Here is a 16226-nt window from a genome sequence, read left to right on the forward strand (position 1 = left end):
AGTTGCTTCTTCTTCAACTCCAGAATGTCCAAGAGATCGTTCTCATAGAGTCAAGGAGATGTACAACACAGAAAGCGACCCAACTCGTCCATGCCAACCTGATGTTCCAACTTAATCTAGTCCCATTTGCCAGCACTTGGCCCATATCCCTCTAAACCCTTCCTTATTCATGTTGCCATCCAGATGCCTTTTAAATGTAGTAATTGTACCAGCTTCCACCACTTCCTCTGGCAGTACATTCCATTCATGCATCACCCTCTGTGTGAAAACGTTACCCCTTAGGTCCCTTTTAAATCTTTCCCTTCTCACCTTAAACCTATGGCCTCTAGTATTAGACTCGCCCACCCATGGGGAAAAGACATTGGCTATTCACCCTATCCATGCCTCATGATTTTATAAACCTCTATAAGGTCACTCCTCAGACTCCAACGCTCCAGGGAAAACAGCCCCAGCCTATTTAGCCTCTCCCTATAGCTCAAACACTCCTGCCCTGGCAATATCTTCGTAAATCTTTTCTGAACCCTTTCAAATTACACTACATCCTTCCTATAGCAGGGAGACCAGAATTGCACACATTATTCCAAAAGTGGTGTAACCAGTGTCCTGTACAGCTGCAACATGACCTCCCAATTCAATTCAATAAAGGAAAGCATACCAAAATACCTTCTTCACCAAAATACTTTACCTGAGACTCCATCTTCAAGGAGCTATGAACCTGCACTCCAAGGTCTCTTTGTTCAGCAACACGCCCCAGGACCTTACCGTGATGTATATAAGTCCTGCCCTGATTTGCTTTTCCAAAATGTAGCACCTCACATGTGTCTAAATTAATCTCCATTTGCCAATCTGATCAAGATCCCAATGTACTCTGATGTAACCTTTGCTGTCCCCTACACCTGTGATTTTGGTGTCATCTGCAAACTTACTAACCATACCTCCTATCTTCACATCCAAATCCTTTAAATAAGTGTCAGAAAGTAGTGGACCCAGCACCGATCATTGTGGCACACCGCTGGTCACAGGCCTCCAGCCTGAAACGAGCCCTGTTTTTATACTTTTTTGGATGATTTTCTCGAACTTTCTATAGTTTAGGCCAATCAGGGAGACTTGCTTAATGGTTTGAAGCTGTTTGGTCAGATTGGCAAGCTTTTGTTTTCGCAGCTGGGAATTTGTTACATAGATCTGCTTTTTAAAATATCCATAAGTGTTCTTACACATAACTGAATGATTTGTTACCCGTCACCAAATCACCGAGACTTTTTTTGTTTTCAATTATTAAATACCACCAGTAAATCACCTTTGCAGCCAATTAGATATTTACGTACAAAGCCCATTAAGGACAACACAAACCATCAATAGTGCAGGAGAGATTGGGAGAGTGGGTAGGGGCTAAATCAAAATGGCGTTGGAGGGGGAAATAAAGCAGGTCATCATCTCAACCGTATTTACGTATGGGCAATAAATGTTGACCCAGCCAGTCGTGCCTGCACTAGGTGAATAAATATATCAAAGGTTTATGAACATTTAAATGAAGCTAGAAACTTCACCTGCATTTGGCTGGAAGAGTTAATATCCAGGATATTCCTCATCATTAATATTACTTCTGGAATTCAGAGCTTCCGAGGAAGAAGTAAGGAAGCAGGCTACCAAGAGCACAGAATAGCTTTGCACTTGTTCCACATAAGAGACAAGAGTTACTGTGGCAGAGGATTTTTAGTTGTTTTAAGTGGGATTTGCATTTTTTGTAGTTCAGATTAGCCCTTCTCACTCTACTTGAGTTGAGATGTGCCATTAAAAATAGTGTTCCCAAGCTTTGGTTTAATTGAGAAAGGTAGAATGTCTGTTCAAATTCCTCCTACCTGCAGATAACTAGAACCTACAGTATGAATAATGGAAGCCTAACAAGCATAAGTGAGATATATTCTGAGTCCTACTGATTATTTTAAATTGATTGCACATGTATACAATAAGTACTGCATTCATCCTCCAGCAGTTCAGCATGCGCTTTTTAAGTCACCACCATGGATGGCTTATGATAGAAGAGGATAGAGCTGAAAATGTGTTGCTGGAAAAGCGCAGCAGGTCAGGCAGCATCCAAGGAGCAGGAGAATCGACGTTTCGGGCATGAGCCCTTCTTCAGGAATTCATGCCCGAACAGCTCATGCCCGAAACGTCGATTCTCCTGCTCCTTGGATGCTGCCTGACCTGCTGCGCTTTTCCAGCAACACATTTTCAGCTCTGATCTCCAGCATCTGCAGTCCTCACTTTCTCGGTAGAAGAGGATATACAATGTATACAATACAATATAGCACAGGAACAGGCCTTTTGCTCCACCAAGCCTGCACTGATTCCAATCCTTATTTAGACCCATTACTTATTGTCTATACATGGTTTCTATTCCTTTGTTTGCTTCCCATTCATGTGTCTATCAAGATACATCTTAAACATTGCTAACGTGTCTGTTTCCACCACCTTCACTGGCAGTGTATTCCAGGTACCCACCACCCTCTGCGTGAAAAATTTTCCCCACAATTCTCCCCTAACCTTTTCACCTCTCACCTTGAACCTGTGCCATCTTGTCATTGACCTTCAATCCTGGGGAAAAACCTCTGACTATCCACCCTATCTATGCCTCCACAGGTTGCCCCTTAGCCTCCATATTTCCAGTGAAAACCATCTAAGTTTATCCAACCTCTTATATCTAAAACCCTCCAAACCAGGCAATCCAGGTAAACCCTGCCTGCACCCTCTCCAAAATATTCACATATTCTGGTAGTGTGGCAACCACTGAAGCAATGGCTACTTGCCTCCCAAATAGTGTTTAGACAATATTGCTTTTAGTTTGTTAATTACAGTAAAAATCTTGTCATGTGACAGATATTTCATCCAGTCACCAGAAATACAAGTAACTTATTAAAGCAATCAGTCTCCACAGGAATCAGAATGGCATAACAGCCATAGATGGCATGAAGTAGAACAATTTATTCACTGAGTTGCTATAATCTGAAATGTATTGCCTGAATGTTATGAAAATAGAATTGATGATAGTTTTCAAATGGGTATTGTTTAAATATCTGTAAGGGAAAAGATTGTAGTGCTCACTCTTGACATGCTTCTCATCCAGTATCATCCTTTCTGATCATCCTCAATGATGCAACTATGTCAGTGCATCTGTGATGGTGGAAGATGCAATTGCTTGAGGTAACAGCGCTAGTTCAATGGCTTCCGTCTTGCCTGAGGATTCCAGTAATATTGTTGCTTTACTGGGATTCTTCACCTCCACAAATGAGTGTCTGAAAGACGATGAGAAAGAGATCATGAGGACTCCCCTCTGATGGTACAGGCTTCTACAGATCTGAGGGTTCCCAATACAGCTGCTGAATAGTCAGGAATGAAATCTATCTCCTTTGTCTACAGAATTCAATATTTTTCCTATCTCCCTTAAGTCATGATGGTAGAGTGAAAACTGGCTTGATAGACCATTTGTGTTTTTTTTTTCAATTTGATCACCATATTGGCTAATCACTGAACACATTGACAAGAAGCTGCTAATGTACATTTAACGAAAGAAAACAAGGTTATTACACAAAAGAATAGTTAAATAAAGCAAAGCTATAGACATAAGACAATTTGGAAAGTTTCATTATAAACAACAACAAAAAATTCAGTCCTTTTCGCCCCAATAATATTCTTTACAGATATATGCACCATCCTTTGCATGAAAAAGTTGCCCCTTATGAATCATTCTTGTCTCACCTTAACCTATGCCCTCCAGTTTTGGACTCCCTTACCTTGGGGGAAATATCCTTAGCTATTCACCTTTTCTCTGCACATGAAACAAAGCTGCCAGAGGAAGTACAAGGGGCAAGTACAATTACAGCAGTTAAAATACATTTGGACAGTCTATGGAAGGAAAGATTTAGACGAACATGGGCCCAAATGCAGGCAAAATAGTCTAGTTCAGCTTAGTTCTGGTCCGCATGGACGAGTTATGACTCTATACACTATCCTAATGAAGTATCGCTCCTTTTAAGACCAAATGACATGGGAGCAGGAGAAGGCCATGTTAACCGGAACAGTGCTCCACCATTCAATGAGGTCATCGCTGATCTGATAATCTTAAACCACAATCTCCTGCATTTTCTCTAAAGGCTTTTTAAAAACTCAACTGGTGAAGTTACAAGCATTTTCTTTTAGCAACCTCTGCATTCATATGATTCTTTCCATCCGCCCCAAGATATAGACAGACTAATTTACTGCCTTTTCTTTGAATGCAACATTTGAACTGAAGCAAATTCTAGCTTGTCTTTCTGTGCCATAAAAGTTCAATTTAGTAAACACTAAACACTTCAGTAATTATCTCACCAGGTAGCTTTTCTAGTCATCTGGCTTAAGTCATTGATTTCTCTGAAATTATGTTTTGACCCACTGCTACAAAAAAGTTACTGACCACTAAAAGGTCACCTTGGTGTGGACAATGACTTATTATCACTTATACTCTACAATGAACAACACAGTAAAATACAGTGAAAAGCCTCAATTGTCCCTACAATCCAGCATCATTTTGAACATGAGTCCTGAGCCAGCTGACCACCACCCCGCTGCTGCCTTTGCCGGACTCACTGTTGCCGTCAGGCACTGTCTTTTCATTGTTGGGCCCACAACGCCGATGGGCCACCAATGCCAAGTATTGTGCTGGACCCACACTTGATTCCCTGGCTCTGCCGCAGCCTCGCTGATAACCAGGCTCTGGGACCACCGGAACCAAAGCCCTGCTGCCCCACCATCTTGCTGAAAACCAGGAGACCCAGCTCCAGACCTACCACAACCAGGAACCTTGGCTCCACGGAGCTGCCCCCCATCGACAACACCGGAAGTCCCTTGGCTCAATTGTTGCATTGACAATGGCTGGAGTCCCTGCTCCAGTCCTACCACAGCCAGGAGTCCATGGCACCATGACGACCACTACCAGGAGCTGCTGCCATCTCGCAGATAACCAGGAGTGCCTGCTCTGGACCTAACACAACCAAGAACCTTGACTCCAATGCAGCTGTCCCGCTTGCAAACCACAACCACCACTGCTTCAGCCACTGCCTGATTGACATCTGGAGTTCCTGCTTTGGGCCTACCACAGCTAGAAGTCCCTGGCTCCACTGCCAGGTTAGGGTCACCATCTCGCCAAGAGTTCCACACCGCTGCCCTCCTCCACAATGCCATCTTCTGCGCCACCAACTGGAAAAGATGAAGACAAAGTAAAAAGACAAAAAGGGTAAGGAAAGAAGGGAGGAAGCGGCTGGTTTGGTTCACACTGGCTCAGGAGCATGAACACTGCCTATCTACCTCTACTTTATAACCAATATTCTCAAATAATAATATATTATATAGTTATACTACAGCTCCATGCTGAGCAGAAAACAAGGAATTTTCATTTTCTATCAAAATGTCCTCATTATTATTCATCTCCTTATTTGCCATGAATCTATCCGCCTTAGCTTAAAAATATTCAAATGCTCTGCTTCAAACTCAGTTCGAGAAAGAATTCTAATTTTCTGTAAGAACTTTGTTTCCTCGACCTCTTAGTCTTCATTGGATGATCTCTCAGCTAGGGGAAACATCCTTTCCTTTCCACATGCAATCTTTCAAGATCCCTCAGGATCTTAGATGTTTTATCAATGCATGTTTGACTCTTATAAACTCTAATGGATACAAGTGCAAACTTACTTCAAAACATCAATTTGCCCATTCCAGATATTAGTCGAGCCAATCTTCTCTGAACTACTGCCAAGGCATTTAAGTTCTTTCTTAAGTAAGGAGCTCAATATTCTACTTAGTACTCCAGATATAGTCTTACCAAATGCCTTGTATAACTGAAGCTGAACCTCTCTACTTTAGCATTCCCTTCACAATAAAAAAATTACTTGTTGTACCTGCATATTAATCTTTGGCGATTCATGCACAAGGAACCCTAGATCCTCCTCCATCTCAGAGTTGTGAAAGTTCTCACCATATAGATAATATGCTTTTTAGAAAAATTCTTCTTTCCTGCCAAAACAGACAATTTCACATTTGCCCCCATTCAACTGCATTTTCTAGATCTATTTTTATTCACTTAACCTATCTAGATCTCTTTGTAGCTTCATTATGTCCTTTTAACAACTTACTTCATCAGGTCAAACATAGGCAACGAAACTCCTGCTGATTACCATTTACTGTCCTCCCTTGGCTGACGACTGCGTGCTCCTCCATTTTGAGCAATACTTGGAGGATATATTGAAAGTGACAAGGGTGCAGAAAATACTCTGCTTGGGAAATTTGAGTGGGAGCCACCAAGAGTGGCTCAGCAGCAGCACTATTGATTGAGTTGATAAAGTCCTAAAGGATATTGCTGCTCAACTGAGTCTGTGATAGGCGGTGAAGGAACCAATAAGAGACAAAAATATATTTAATGTCATCCTCACTAAGCTGTGTCTTGAAGATGCAACTGTGCATCACAGCATCAGTAGGAGTGACGACTGCACAGTCCTTATGGAAATGAAGTCCTGCCTTCACACTAAAAATATCTTATATTGTGTCATGTGACACTATTACTGTGACAGACTTTTTTTTAGAATCCCTACAGTGTGGAAACAGGCCCAACAAGTCCACACTGACCCTCTGAACAGCAACCCACCCAGACCCATCTCCCTCTGACTAATGCACCTAACACTATGGGCAATTTAGCATGGCCAATCCACCTAACTTTTGGACTGTGGGAGGAAACCAGAGCACCTGGAGGAAACCCACAGGGAGAATGTGCAAACTCCACACAGACAGTTGCCTGAGGTGGGAATTGAACCTGGGTCCCTGGCGTTGTGAGGCAGCAGTGCTAGCCACTGTGCCACTGTGCCGCCCCACTTGAGACAATCTAGGAACTCAAGACTTTCATAATGCTACTTGACACTGTCTGAGACCAATATAATGGGCCATGTAACTTTCCTAGTAAAATTTAAAAATGGTTGTGACCAATGGAAGAGTGGGAGTAGAAAAGGACCTCTCAAATCTCAGTTGAAGAATAAACATAAGCAATTCGCTTTGGGCAAGGTACGAAAGGTCAATGCTCTCAGCAAAGAGGGCAGTAGCTGGCGGTAAATAAGTGAAAAGAAAATCATAACTCCAGTAGAGGATATGTACCACTGGCAAGGATAATAACACTCCACTCACCCCAAAGAATGTTTGGTGGCTCAGCAAGATGCCTGGCAAATGGAGAAAATAGAACAAAAACTTAAATTATCGAGTTTTCAATTAATTGTGAGGTAATGAATTCAGAAGCCTGTTCAAATTAACTTGGTATTGACCACTTTTAGATGGGAGATCATCCATTAAACCCAAACTTTCTTCATTGCAAGTCTCTACATGCCAAATGCAATTGCGTGCCCATAGTGTCTGCTGATTGAGACAGTCAGTTGTTCTCTCTGTGATGTTTATTACAAGGGAGGAAACAAAGAACACATTATAAGAGGCTTCTGCCACTAACTGTGGATGACGTAGGCATTGCCAATTCATCTGGAAAAGCTCTGCAAACGGAAATGTTTTTGGGCGCCAAAGTATGCTCTCAGCTCTCATGCCAACGCTCAAGCCTGCAAGTATCAGAATGTTGTGTATTGCCAACTTATTTCCTCTTCCTCAGATAGCAATGATTTTCCCTGAGTTACAATTCCATGAATATTAGCAGTATTTATTTCAAATTTGAGGCCAGGCAGAAAGAGATGGCAGATTACATCTGGCATTCACTTTAGCAAGTAATCGATTTAGTGACCAGGAACTTAAACTCTATCACATATTTTATGCTCCCTCCCTCCCTGATTCAGAGGCCCAAGGACTGTCACAATATGACTAAGTGAAAACTGGTTGAGATCAGGTAACTCAGCATAGGCTGTGGGCTATGTGCTTGATCATTTGGATATAGCACAGAGAATAGTAGGATGGCAGCAGTAAGTAGGTTGAAATGGCCCACAGATGGATTTAATACTTGTTGTAGCAATAAAGGAAAAAATCATTCTGTGAACTGATTGTTTATCAGGTTAACAATTTTGTATAAGTACCACTGACTTGTGTTTCCATTTACACAGAGATCAAAAGAGTTGTATCAGTGTCAATACCATTTGTTGTGCTGGTAATTTTTCTACAGACATTTGGTTTATTTTTAGTTTTTGTTGTGTCTTTGTACTTTCTGGTTTACACAACACAGCAAGACGATTCTTTATATTAAGACTGTTCAAGGATTTTATCCTTTCAATTAGTTACTTTCTACTTTTGCCATTTTCATTCACAAGCAGATTTCCTGCAGTATTGCTCACAGATAGTTAGAGGTTTATGACTAAACATAATAAATGTTGTTAAGGTGGGGTTCTTATAACCGATATGTTTTATGAAGACTATAAATTAGAAGCTTATTCCGTCACCTAACTGTACCTGACTACGCCTAAACTCGGCTCTATGCTGTTGAAGCTCTTTTTCATTCCATTGTCACCTACAGACATTTTTCATTCAGAAATGCAATATGGGCATCACTGGATAATTTAGCATTTATTGCCAGTCTCCTAAGAAAATGGTGAAGACGTACTTTTTGAACCTCAGCAGTCCATGTGCTCTAGGAGAATCTACAACATCATTAGGCAGGGAATTCCAGGATTTTGACCCAGTGAAGGTACAGTGATTTATTTCCAAGTCAGGATGTTGAGTGGCTTTAAGGGGAACTTACAGGTGGTGGTGTTCTGACATATCAGCTGCCCTTGCCCTTAAAGATGGAAGACGTTGAGAGTTTGGCAGGTGCAAGGGAGGTCTGGTGAATTTCTGCAGCGCATCTTTCTGATGCTATACACAGTCACTCCTGGAGCCTTCTTGGTAAATCCCTCTGGCTTTCTTGTACACTCATCATGAGCATTGGTGGTGGAGGGACTGGATGTTTGTGGATGTAGTGCCATTCAAGTGGGTTGCTTTGTCTTGGATGATGTCAAGTTCCTTGAATATTGTTGGAACTGCAATCATCCAGGTAGGTGTGAGTATTCCAACATATTCTTAACTTGTATTTATAGATGGTGAACAAGCTTTGGGGAGGCAGAAGATGAGTTATTCACTGCAGGATTCCCAGCCTCCCATCTGCTCTTGTAGCTATTGTATTCATATGGCTAATCTAGTTTGTCAATGGTAACTCTCAGGATGCTGATAGTTGGGGATTCAGTGATAGCAACACCATTGTTAAGGGTCCATTGTTACATTGTATTCTATTGTAGACTGTCATTGTCTGGCACTCATGGAATGTGAATATTGTCAATTTTAGCCTGAGTTTGAATATTGTCTGAGTCTTACTGCATTTGGACATGCACTGCTTCATGAATGATGTTGAATTTGATTAATCCATAGGTTTCCTGACTTCCCTCCCAAATCCTTCATTCAGAATTTCACTTAGTGAACCTTGTCTGAACCGTTCCAATGCAAGTACATCCCTCCTTAACTAGAATGACCAAAGCTAAATATAACATGTTAGTTGTGGTTTCACCAATACTCTGTACAGTTGTAGCATGATTTTCCTACTTTTATACTCCTGACCCTTGTAATAAAGCCAGCATTCCATTTGCCTTCCTAATTACTATTATACCTGCATGCTAACTTGGTAATTCATAGTTAAAAATCACACAACACCACGTTCTCGTCCAACAGGTTTAATTGGAAGCATACTAGCTTTCAATTAAACCTGTTGGACTATAACCTGGTGTTGTGTGATTTTTAACTTTGTACACCCCAGTCCGACACCGGTATCTCCAAATCATTGGTAATTCATGTACACCTAGTACTCTCATGTATATCCTCTCATTTTCCCATATTATGTGCCACTGTCCACTGTCTTAACCTATCTATGTCCTTTTGTAGATTCTTTGAGTTCCTCTTTATATTGTTTTCCTACCTATATTTGTTTTGTCTACAAATTTGGCTAGAATACACACAGTACCTTCATTTAAGGCTTTAGCAGAGTCAGCACCAATTCCTGTGGAACTCACTTGGTGTTTGCAACGTGAAAATTATCCATTTATCTAGACTCTGTTTTCTACTAGTTATCCAATCCTCTATGCATATTACACTCAACACCATAAACTTTTTTTTGTGTTTATGATTTTGTTTCTTCCCTTCGTAACTAATGGTTTTATAGTTGCAGTTTTCTAATCTTCTGGATATGTTCCAGAATCTAGGAAATTTGCAAGATATCCAATGTATTCATTCCTTTCTTTTAAACCCAAGAACGTGGGCGACTGGTTGTGCTGTGTTCCTATTAGTTTTCAGCATTTTTATCTTCAATAATAATATTTTATTTGTTATTTAAATTCACCCCTTGCTTTTTTGCTTTACTTGGAGTTCTCTTTCATTATGAAGACAATGTACAATAACTGTTTAATATTACTGCCATTTCCTTGTTCCCTATTAATTCCTCAAGCTCAACTTTTTATGTTCTTTACTTGAGACATGGGTATCACTGGCTGGCCATAAATTATTGCCCAGCCCTAGTTGCCCTTGAGAAAGTGGTGATCAACTGCCTTCTTGAACCACTGCAGTCCATGTAGGTTGACCCATAATGCCCTCAGGAAGGAAATTCCAAAGTTTTGAACCAGCAACTGTGAAGGAATGGCAATATCTTTCCAGAGTATAATGTCAAGTGGCTTGAAGGGGAACTTACAGGCAATGGAAGTTCCTTGTAGCCTGGAGATGGAGGGTGTTGGTTAAGGATCTTTGGTGAATTGCTGCAGTGCATCTTGTAGAAAGCACACCCTGCTACTAGGGGGTGTCAGTGGTGAAGGGATTGGATGTGGTGTCAATCAAGTGGGCTGTTTCATCCAAGATAGTGACACGTTTCTTGTTGGAGCTGAATCCATCCAGGAAAATGGGAGTATTCCATCGTACTCCTGACTTGTGCCCTTTTAGATGGCAGATAAGCTTTGGGGAGTAACTGCAGTATTCCTTGCCTCTGAATTGCTTTTGCAGCCACCTTATTTATATAATAAGTCCAGTTGGAACAATTGTAACACCCAGGTTGTTGTTAGTGGAAGGATTCAGTGATGGTAACACCATTGAATTTCAAGAGGTAGTGGTCAGATTATCTCATACTGGAAATTGGCATCTTCTGGCATTTGTATGGTGCAAATGTTACTTGCTACTTATCAACCCCAGCCTGGATACTATGTAGGGGATCTCAATGCATTTAAACACGGACTGCTTCAGTAGCGGAGGAGTCAAATCTTTCTGAACAATGTGCAATCACCTTTGAACTTCCACCCTTATAGTAGAGGGAAGGTCATGGATGAAGTAGTTAAGATGATGAAGCTCAGCTAATAGCCCAAGGAATTCCTGCACAGGTGTTCTGGAGTTGAGATGGAGACATAGAGAATGCAGCATGGAAAGACACCTTTGGTCCGACTGGGGTCTATGCCAACCAGATACCTTAAATAAATGTTGTCCCATGTGCCAGCATTTGGCCCATATCCCTAAACCCTTCCTATTCACAGACCGAGCCAGATGCCGTTGACATGTTGTAATTGTAGAGAGCAGAGGTGACGTTGGGGCCAGGAAGTTGCCGGGAAGATTATTAACAGTATACATTTGGGCTGCGGCTAAACCAGAGATACTACACATGTAGTATCTCCCTCCTACCTCCCTCCTTTAAGCAGAAGAAAAGGACTCTAAGGTAAGGGTTTTTCTTTTCTTTTATATATTTTAAGTGCATTGTTTGGTATTAGTTGAGTTAGAGCTAAGGCTTACAATAGCAGAGGACCTCAGATCTGTGGCATGTGCCTCTTGCTTGATGTGGGACGTCAGGGACGTGACTGATGTCCCAGACTCTTGCACTTGCAATAAGTATGTCCAGCTGCAGCTCGTTCGACTGCATGACAGCTCTAGAGCTGCGGATGGACACACTGTGGAGCATCTGCGATGGTAAGGTGGTCGTGGATAGCACCTTTAGTGATTTAGTCACACCACAGATTAGAATTGCTGAGGGAGACAATGAATAGATGACCAAAAGGCAGAGAAAGAGTAGGAAGGCAGTGCATATGTCCCCTGCAGTCATCTCCCTCGAAAACAGGTATACCATTTTGTATACGGTTGGGGGAGATGGCTCACCAGGGGAGGGCAGCAGTTGCCAGGATCTGGGTAGGGTGGTGGGCTCTGCTGTTCAGAAGGGCAGGAAAAAGATTTGTACGGTCATAGTCATAGGGGGTTCTATTGTAAGGGGAATAGACAGGTGGTTGTGGCCAAAAACAAGACTCCCAGATCGTATGTTTCCTCCCAGGTGCTCAGGTCAGGGGTGTCCCCGATTGACTGCAGAGCATTCTGAAAGGGGAGGGGGAACAGCCAGTTGGCGTGGTGCATATAGGCAACAATGATAAAATCTAAAATCTTGTTTTTTTTACTTTAGATTACATTACAGTGTGGAAACAGGCCCTTCGGCCCAACAAGTCCACACTGACCCGCCGAAGCGCAACCCACCCATACCCCTACATTTACCCTTTACCTAACACGTCGGGCAATTTAGCATGGCCAATTCACCTGACCTGCACATCTTTGGACTGTGGGAGGAAACTGGAGCACCCGGAGGAAACCCATGCCGACACGGGGAGGACGTGAAAACTCCACTCAGTCAGTCAGTCACCTGAGGTGGGAATTGAACCTGGGTCTCTGGCGCTGTGAGGCAGTAGTGCTAAGCACTGCGCCACCGTGCCGCCCACAGGCAAGAGGTGGTCCTGAAAGCAGAATTCTGGGAGCTAGGAGAGAAGTTAGAGGGTCTCAAAGGTAGGTGATCTCAGGGTTGCAACCAGTGCCACGTGCTGGTCCAGGTAGAAATGAAAGAATAGACAAGGTGAACACATGGCTTGAAGGATGGTGTAGGAGAGAGGGGTTCAGATTTGAGGGACATTGAGACCGGTTTGGGGAAAGTGGGTCTATTACAAATTGGATGGTCTACACCTGAACCAAACTGGAACTAATGTCATAGAGATGTACAGCACAGAAACAGACCCTTAGGTCCAACTCGTCCATGCCAACCAGATATCCCAACCCAATCTAGTCCCACCTGCTAGAACCTGGCCCATATCCCTCCAAACCCTACACGTTCATATATCCATCCAGATACGTTTTAAATGATGCAATTGTACCAGCCTCCACCACTTCCTCTGGCAGCTCATTCCATAAATGTACCCACCCTCTGCATGAAAAAGTTGCCCCTCAGGTCTCTTTTATATCTTTCTCCTCACCCTAAATCTATGCCCTCTAGTTCTGGACTCCCCCACTTGGGGGAGTTTTTCTACTGGTGTCAGGAAAGGTTTAACTTAATGTGGCAGAGGACTGGGAACTAGAAGAGAAGACTACTAGACAGGGAGGTGGAAACTAGAGAGTGTAAGGAGCAGGATCATGAAGTTAGCATTACCAAGGGGAAGAGTAGGCAGATAGCAGATGGACACAAAGGAACTTGTGGTCTGAAGTGCATATGCTTCAATGCAAGTATAGTGGGTTAGGCAGACAAACTTAGGGCTTAAATTGGTGTCTGGGAGTATGACATTATTGCGATCAGAGACTTGGTTGAGGGAAGGGCATGATTAGCAACTAAATGTTCTGGGATATAGATGCTTCAGACAGGACAGGGAGTGAGGTAAAGTGGTTGGGGGGGGGGGGGAGGAGTTGCATTGCTGGTCAGGGATGATATTACAGCTGTGCTAGAGGACACTATGGAGGGCTTGAGCAGTGAGGCATTATGGGTAGAGTTGAGAAATAAGGGTGCAGTTACATTGTTGGGACTGTACTACAGGCCTCCCAGTGAACGTGAGGTAGAAGAACAAATAGGCAAACAGATTATAGAAAGATGTTGAGGCAACAGGGGTGGTGGTAATGGGAGATTTTAATTTTCCCAACATTGACCATGATACACTTCGTGTCAGAAGTCTGGATGAGGCAGAATTTGTAAGGGGCATCCAGGAGAGTTTTCTAGATTAATATGTCAATAGTCCAACTAGGGAAGGCGCCATATTGAACCTGGTGTTGTGGAAAGTCCCAGGCCAGGTGGTAGAAGTTGCAGTGGGGGATTGCTTTGGGAATAGTGACCAAAATTCTGTAAGTTTTAGAATACTCATAGACAAAGATGAGAATAGTCTTAAGAGTACTAAACTATGCCAAGGCCAATCATATCAAAATTCATCAGCAGCTGGGAAATGTGGATTGGGGGCAGCTATTTGAAGGGAAGTCCACATTTGTTATGTGGGAGGCTTTCAAAGATAGATCGAAGATAGTGCAGGATATGCATGTCCCTTTGAAAACAAAGGGATAGGAAAAGCAAGATTTGTGAACTGTAGGTAACAGGGGAAATTGTGCAACTAGCCAAGAGGAAAAGGGAACATATGGTCCAGAAAGATAAAAACAGAACAGGCTTTGGAGGAATATTGGAAGAGTAGGACCAATCTTAAACGAGGAATCAAGAGAGTTAAAAGAGGTCATGAAATAGCTTGAGTGAGAATTAAGGAGAATCCCAAGGCCTTTTATTCATATATAAAAAGCAAGAAACTCACCTTCATCCCCCTCTGTCCACGCATCAATGAATTTAATACACGCTATGATGTCGAACAATTCTGCCGTCGCCTCCGCCTCCGAGCTTACTTTCACAATCAGGATTCCCGCCCACCTTCAGAGGACCCCTTCGCCCACCTCCAACACACTGCATCCACCTGGACACCCCGCGCTCGCCTATAACCTGCCCTCGACCTCTTCATTTCCAACTGCCGCCAGGACATTAACCACCTCAACCTGTCTACCCCCCTCGCCCACTCCAACCTCTCACCCTCACAACACGCAACCCTCCAATCCCTCTGCTCCAATCCCAACCTCACCATCAAGCCAGCGGATAAAGGGGGCGCAGTGGTAGTCTGGCGCACTGACCTCTACACCGCTGAAGTCAAACGCCAACTCGAGGAACTCCTTCTACCATCCCCTCGACCATGACCCCACACCCCATCACCAAACCATCTCCCAGACCATACAGAACCTCATCACCTCGGGAGATCTCCCACCCACAGCTTCCAACCTCAGTCGGGGAACCCCGCACTGCCCGGTTCTACCTCTTTCCCAAGATCCACAAGCCTGACCACCCTGGCAGACCCATTGTCTCAGCATGCTCCTGCCCCACTGAACTCATCTATACCTTCCTCGACACTGTCCTATCCCCCCCCTAGTCCAGGAACTCCCCACATATGTTCGATACACCACCCACGCCCTCCACCTCCTCCAAGACTTCCGTTTCCCTGGCCCCCAATGCCTCATCTTCACCATGGATATCCAATCCCTGTACACCTCCATCCGCCATGACCAGGACCTCCAAGCCCTCAGTTTTTTCCTCTCCCGACGTCCCCAACAGTACCCTTCCACCGTCACTCTCATTCATTTGGCCGAACTGGTCCTCACCCTTAACAATTTCTCCTTTGAATCCTCCCACTTCCTCCAGACCAAAGGGGTAGCCATGGGCACACGTATGTGCCCCAGCTATGCCTGTCTCTTTGTTGGCTACGTAGAACAGTCCATCTTCCGTAATTACACCGGCACCACTCCCCACCTCTTCCTCCGCTACATTGATGACTGCATTGGCGCCACCTCGTGCTCCCGCGAGGAGGTTGAGCAATTCATCAACTTCACCAACACATTCCACCCTGACCTTAAATTTACCTGGACCATCTCTGACACCTCCCTCCCCTTCCTGGACCTGTCTATCTCCATTAATGACGACCAACTTGACATCGACATTTTTTTACAAACCCACCGACTCCCACAGCTACCTGGATTACACCTCTTCCCATCCTACCTCCGGCAAAAATGCCATCCCGTATTCCCAGCTCCTCCGCCGCCGCCGTATCTGCTCCCAGGAGGACCTGTTCCACCACAGAACACACCAGATGGCCTCCTTCTTTAGAGACCGCAATTTCCCTTCCCACATGGTTAAAGATGCCCTCGAACGCATCTCGTCCACATCCCGCACCTCCGCCCTCAGACCCCACCCCTCCAACTGTAACAAGGACAGAACGCCCCTGGTCCTCACTTTCCACCCTACCAACCTTCGCATAAACCAAATCATCCGCTGACATTTCCGTCACCTCCAAAAAGACCCCACAACCAGGGATATATTTCCCTCCCCACCCCTTTCCACCTTCCGCAAAGACCGTTCC

At 43.7% G+C, this 16226-nt stretch overlaps 1 long non-coding RNA gene across 1 annotated transcript; it reads right to left on the reverse strand.

Annotated features, from left to right (window-relative positions):
• Positions 1–2962: 2962 nt before the first annotated feature.
• Positions 2963–5656, reverse strand: LOC148149589 (uncharacterized). The gene is made up of 2 exons (XR_015757527.1): positions 5130–5656; positions 2963–3293 (listed from the first exon to the last, which is right to left on the reverse strand). It is a non-coding gene; the product is annotated as an uncharacterized LOC148149589 (long non-coding RNA).
• Positions 5657–16226: the final 10570 nt, after the last annotated feature.

This window comes from Chiloscyllium plagiosum, unplaced genomic scaffold, assembly GCF_037043375.1.
Source record: "Chiloscyllium plagiosum isolate Xiang-an unplaced genomic scaffold, Cpla_swu_hap1 HiC_scaffold_7, whole genome shotgun sequence".
NCBI classification, from domain to species: Eukaryota; Metazoa; Chordata; class Chondrichthyes; order Orectolobiformes; family Hemiscylliidae; genus Chiloscyllium; species Chiloscyllium plagiosum.